This window comes from Triticum aestivum, chromosome 7A (assembly GCF_018294505.1).
Source record: "Triticum aestivum cultivar Chinese Spring chromosome 7A, IWGSC CS RefSeq v2.1, whole genome shotgun sequence".
Lineage (NCBI taxonomy): Eukaryota > Viridiplantae > Streptophyta > Magnoliopsida > Poales > Poaceae > Triticum > Triticum aestivum.
Genome location: NC_057812.1, coordinates 209,569,816 through 209,575,815, shown reverse-complemented (window position 1 = coordinate 209,575,815; position 6,000 = coordinate 209,569,816).

Sequence of the window (6,000 nt, the reverse complement as noted above, 5' to 3'; positions counted from 1 at the left end):
GAACCTGGCCTCAACTTGGAAAAACAAGAGTGCCACTGGAAAGGTGAGATGATTTCGGTCGAAATCGATATAAAGATCACCGGAATCGGATGCACGGTTTGGAAATGGCAAGCAAAACAAATATGGCACCGGTCTGCGATAAACAACAAGTAGCATTCTAAATGCATCAAGATAAATATGCTACAACACTCAAACATGGCAACAAAATACATGGCAGGGATGAACTCATGATGCTTGACAAAAGATGAACACTGAGCTACGGCTAATTCACTCATTAACAGGTTCAAACAAGCATGGCAAAAGTGCAAAAAATAACAGGTTTCAGACTTAGTGAAATTAACAACAAGTCAGGAATTTATCATCGGGAAGCAATGTTTAGGGCACGATAACTACATGCTACAGGAACATATCAAGGCAAATAAAGGTATCTCATGAAGCTACGCAAAGCATATAACAGAAGTCCCTTAGTGACCATGAGCCAAAAGGGATCAGAAAATACAATTGCAAGCATGTGAACATAGCAAAAACATAAACAGATTCAGACTTAGTGAAAAACTGGAGCATGGCAAAATAGTTAACGAGTAGGCATGTTTACGAGCTCGATGCACTCACCACTAGGCATTGCATGACAAACTAAGCATACACCCAGCAAATAGACATGGCATAGAAGCTAGACATGACAAGAACAACAACATAGCATGCACGGATCAACAACAACAAGCTCGGCAAAATCGCTAAACATGTTAACAATCTGGCAGGAACATTTTATAGCAAAAGTAGAGATCGATTGACTCAAGCTAGGGTGCTCCATAATTGCAAACAAAGATATGTATGGATAGAGCACAACATTATCTACAAAACATCCTTACTGATCATGCTCAAAAGAGGCACAGATCACTAGGAACATATGGCATAAAAATAACAGCAGGACAAGGACTTAGAATTCGAAGTCCCTGAATTCAGCATCATTGAGTAAGCTACTTTGCATGCTTGTGCTAGTCACCACAAAGATCACAAAAATACATGGCATACACTCCTGTAAAGATGACATGGCATTCTTCAAAACACATGTAGAGCTCAGGATCATAGCATGCACACATTAACCATGGCAAAAATGACAAAAGTGCATTTGCTGAAACATATATGAAATTATCATCACATATCCCTCTTCCAATAGCATTTTGGGCATCAAGATGAGCTTAAAAGAAAATGATGCAATGAGATGAAATGATGTACTCTTCGGGACGAACATTTTGATATGCTACACGCATGAATCAGAGCTACGGTGAGGACGTTATGATGCTTTGAAGTATGCAAAAAAATACTGGAAAACTAGGGTTTCGGGGGAAAGTCAACCGATCCAAACTTCAGATCTGGATCCAGATCGGCGGCACGGACGCCGAGGTTCCCCGGAGATCGAAGACTCGCCGGAGATGGGGGTCGCCGGCGCAGGGAAGCTCGTCGGAGACGGGACGCGGTGGCCGGAGCAGGCTCGGCCGGCTGGAGAGGACCCGGGTGGCGGCATGCACGGGCGCGGCCGGTAGCTGCGCCGGCGGATGGCGGGGCGGCGACTGGACGAGGCGGCGGCAGATGGCGGTCAACGCCGTCGGGCGGCGGCGCGGAGGTTCCGGTGGAGGCGGAGGGAAGCCGGGCGGCGGTGACGGCGCTGGGCCCGCGGGGCCAGACGCGGGCCACGGCGGGTGCGGGACTGCGGCGGTGAGGTGGCGGCACCCGATTCGCTGAGGCAGTGGGGCGAACGCATCCGGTCCGCTCCGGACGTGTCCAGTGGCGCGGGGAGCGGAGAGACTAGGGTTAGGGGAAGAAGAGACCCGGGATTTTTGGGGAGGGGATCTATTTATAGAGGTAGAGGGAGCTAGGAAGCTCCGAATGAGGTGTGGTTTGCGGCCACGCGATCGTGATCGAATGATCTAGATGATGGAGGAGGTTTAGGTGGGTTTTTGGGTCACTTTGGAGGGGTGTTGGGCTGCAACACATAGGAGGCCTTTTCGGTCCCTCGGTTTACCGTTGGAGTATCAAACAAAGTCCAAATGGCACGAAACTTGACAGACGGTCTAACGGTAGTAAACCAAGGCTGCATGGCAAGTCTCGGTCCAATCCGAAAACATTTAACACCCGCACACAAAAAGAGGTAGAAAGGGACACCGGGTGACATAGGAGCGCCGGATTGCAAAACGGACAACGGGGAAAATGCTCGGATGCACGAGACGAACATGTATGCAAATGAAATGCACATGATGACATGATATGGAATGCATGACACGCAAGCAATGACAAGGCAACAACAGCGAATAACTGGAAGACACCTGGCACATCGGTCTCGGGGCGTCACAACACTCCACCACTACGAGAGGATCTCGTCCCGAGATCTAGAATGGCACCGGAGGGAAAACAGAAGAGAACGAGAAGAGGTAAAGCTAAGTTGCTTCTTTGACCAATGAGTGAAACCAAGGAACATTGCGAGGTTTAGCAAATTAAAAGAAAGAAAGCAACAAAGGTGAACGAAGTTTAAAGCACTCCGTTAGGAAAAGGAACAAGGAAGAACAAATTCGGACAACACTTCGTTAGGAAAAGATATGCAAGACTTGATAAGGCGAAAGAACTTGAGCAAAAGGGCACAACACTCCAGTTAAAAGGATAAGCATGAAAAGAATAAGGTCCCAACAAGAACAAGAAGAAGGGTTGAAGAGATCAACATCACAATGCCTCTGGAAGAAATAATAGGATATAGATAATTGGGATAAAAGAATGTAGCAGAAAATGCCAACTTCTGCTACAAAAGAGCTTGAAAAGGTATCCTTAGGAGAAGGGTCGAACGGAGTTGTTGGAAAACCAACAACGAAAAGAGTAAGCTTGTCGTGGCCTTATGGAGAAAATCTCAAATTCTTGAGGTGAAATTTGCCACTAACGAAACAATAGATTGAATTGATATCAACAAGGAAACGAGAACCTTATACAACCAGGAGGATAAAAGAACTTGGGTCAATTTATGAGCACCACAATTAGCAACAATCCTTAGGGAAGGTTTTAGGTGAAATATAACCCAAGATAACTCCAACGAAGAGGTTGATGGATTTACATATCTCATTCTTGTGAAAGAAGAATGATATATTACCACCTCAAAGATAAGGGAGAACAAATGCACTCCGGATTACAAGATGAAGAATGCTTGAACTACTCTGAAAAGAATCTCGATGAACACTTTGAGAAGGGATTAAATCGTTGATGAACCATCATGTAGACCCTTCATGAAGAACTCCGGTAATAAAAGAATGATCAAACAAAAGGAAAGAGAAGTTGAAAGCACAAGGTGAATCCTTTCAATGATTAGATGGATCTTCGCGATGAAATAATTGAGAGACCTTGGATCTCCGGGAAAAAATAAGATGAAAACAATTGAAATAAGGAATTTGATGAGCCTCCGGAATAGGGAATTGAGTTCACTCGATGAAACAAGAATAAGAATTACATTATGCTTATCCTTCACCAATTTAATTGATGAAAATCAACGGATTTGTCATATTACTTATTCTCATAGGAAAGATTAAGAGAGATATAACATAAACTTGAGAAGGTCTTCAACGAACCACCGGTAGAATCGAAACAACGAAAGAATTGATATGATAACCAAGGAAGAGAACTCTTGAACGAACCACCGGTAAGAATTGAAAAAGAACGAATAAAACATGAAGAAACACGAGGAAGGATTAGCAAATAAATGAAGACGCTTGAGAGAATTTAGATCCATGAGAACGAAGAGATGACGAGCTAATTAGAGAATCCTTGATTTAAGCACCGGTATGATTTGGAGAACGATAGCTGAAAGCTGGAATGAATAATATTTGAAAAGATGGCCTTTGGAGGAAAGAAATGGAAACAACTCATGAAATGCTCCGGATGGTTGAAAAGAATATCTCTCAATCGAATACAATTATGAGAGGATGACAACAAGCTAGAATCACGAATCTTGAAGAGAATGGAGCAAGATATGGAGGAAAATTCTTCTTCGGTCTTCCAATGTTTGAGAATGATGACGAGAACCACCACTTAGAATTTTTGAGGCACTCCGGAATGAAAATTGGAAGGGTAGAGCCAACGATGAAAAGAATTTGAAAGATCTTGGAGAAAAGGCATTTGACTGATGGTAAATCATTCTTACGTCAAATTTCAAAAAGAAGTTTGAGGATAGCTCCGGGAAGATTAGAAGAGTCAGGTAAGATCCTGGGAAAAGACCTGTGGGTCAGGGCCCACTCAAAAGATACACCGTTGAAATGATTACTTGAAAAGGAGAATGCACCAGTTGAATTAAATGGCTTGAATGAGATAACAACCTCGAAATTGGTTTGAACGGATCTTGAATGACAAGACGATCCTTCTGAGATATCTTTAGCACTCCAGAATAATTGAATAGCGAGAAATGACTGAATATAAAGTGCACCGGCATGAGAAGGCATTTGAAACGAGGAAAGGATATGATCAACAAAGCTTGAATTGGTTCCACCGGAGAAGAAAAGAACGAAGAATGATGAGCTTGATGCTCCGTTAGGATCTTCATGAGAATCACCGGATAAGAACATTGACTGAAAGGAACGGAGAGACTTCATATCAATAAAATGGATAACGAACTAAGAAATCCGAGTCCTCGAAGAAAAAGGGGGGGGGGGGGTGGGAAAACAAAGGCAACTTGGGAAGGATGAAACAAACACCGTTGAGAAGAAATGATAATTGATCTTGCTGATGTTGAAATGAACGAACCCACTTGAAAAGAAACACACCGGTTGAAAAGGATTGACAAGACAATCTCAATGATCAAGAGGGATTAGTATTCACATAGGAATATGAGAACACCACTTAGGAAAGGTATGGAATCAACTCTTGACTTTGAAGCAACTCAAATACCACAACTCAAAAGCAAAAACAGAGGATTGGCTTGCGGAATAAGCCGGAACAAACATATGATAGAGATTTCGTCCAAAGTTTTCATGGTGGGGCCTACACGGGCTCGATCGTACAGCACCATCATGTACAAGGCAGTGCACATGGCATACGAAGCGTCCCCGAGTCGGCATAGCCAAGGACTCTTTAAGACACAACGAGACCACTGTAAAACCAACCGTGGATAGGCGGACCACTAGACGTCGAACCCCAATTTCATATCATACATCTGTCGGAAAGATATCCTAAGAGCTACTTCAATTCCCACTTATAAACTCCCGAAACTTTCCGGTTATGCAATCAGGTGTTGGGGATACAGGGGAAGCATAATATCTCACCCAAAACTAGCAAATCCTACATCCAGCTGTATCCATCCTTCAACACATAACCAAGAAACCCTCGGAAATCATTTACCTCAACCTTAGAAAAGCATCCGCTATATGATTTATGGCAATACTCCCGAACTCCCGCCCCAGTACTGGGTGGAGTCGAGGTTATCTCATCAACAACTGCATAAAAGAGATTTTCGATGTCGGCGAAACTCAGGTATTCCATAATCTCAATGATAAAATTGTGACGACAACACCTCGGAGCTCAACTCCCTGGGACACTGCCACAACCCCTAAATGTCAGGAGGCACCAAGAACAATGTTCTTGTCACAAAACCATTGGAACGATTCCAAGATACCCGCGTGATCCTAATTTTTTAGTGAAATTTGAGAAGAGAAGAGTCAAAAGTCTACGCCAGGATGCCTCACCAGAGCGACGAAGGGACTGAGGAGTAAAAGGAAGTCCTAACTCTCCGATATATATAATTCCTAAATGACCCAAACCATTTTTCTAGACTCAACAACGCCATCGATTCAATCAAGCAGGGGGCTCCTAAGGTCAGGGAAGGCTCTGATTACCAACTTGTAACGCCCTCGATGCGGCTATATCTCCCACGTGTCGAAGCAAGACTTAGAGGCATAACCGCATTGAAAGCGATGTCGCAAGTGAGGTAATCTTCACAACAACCCATGTAATACAATAAGGGAAAAGGTGCAT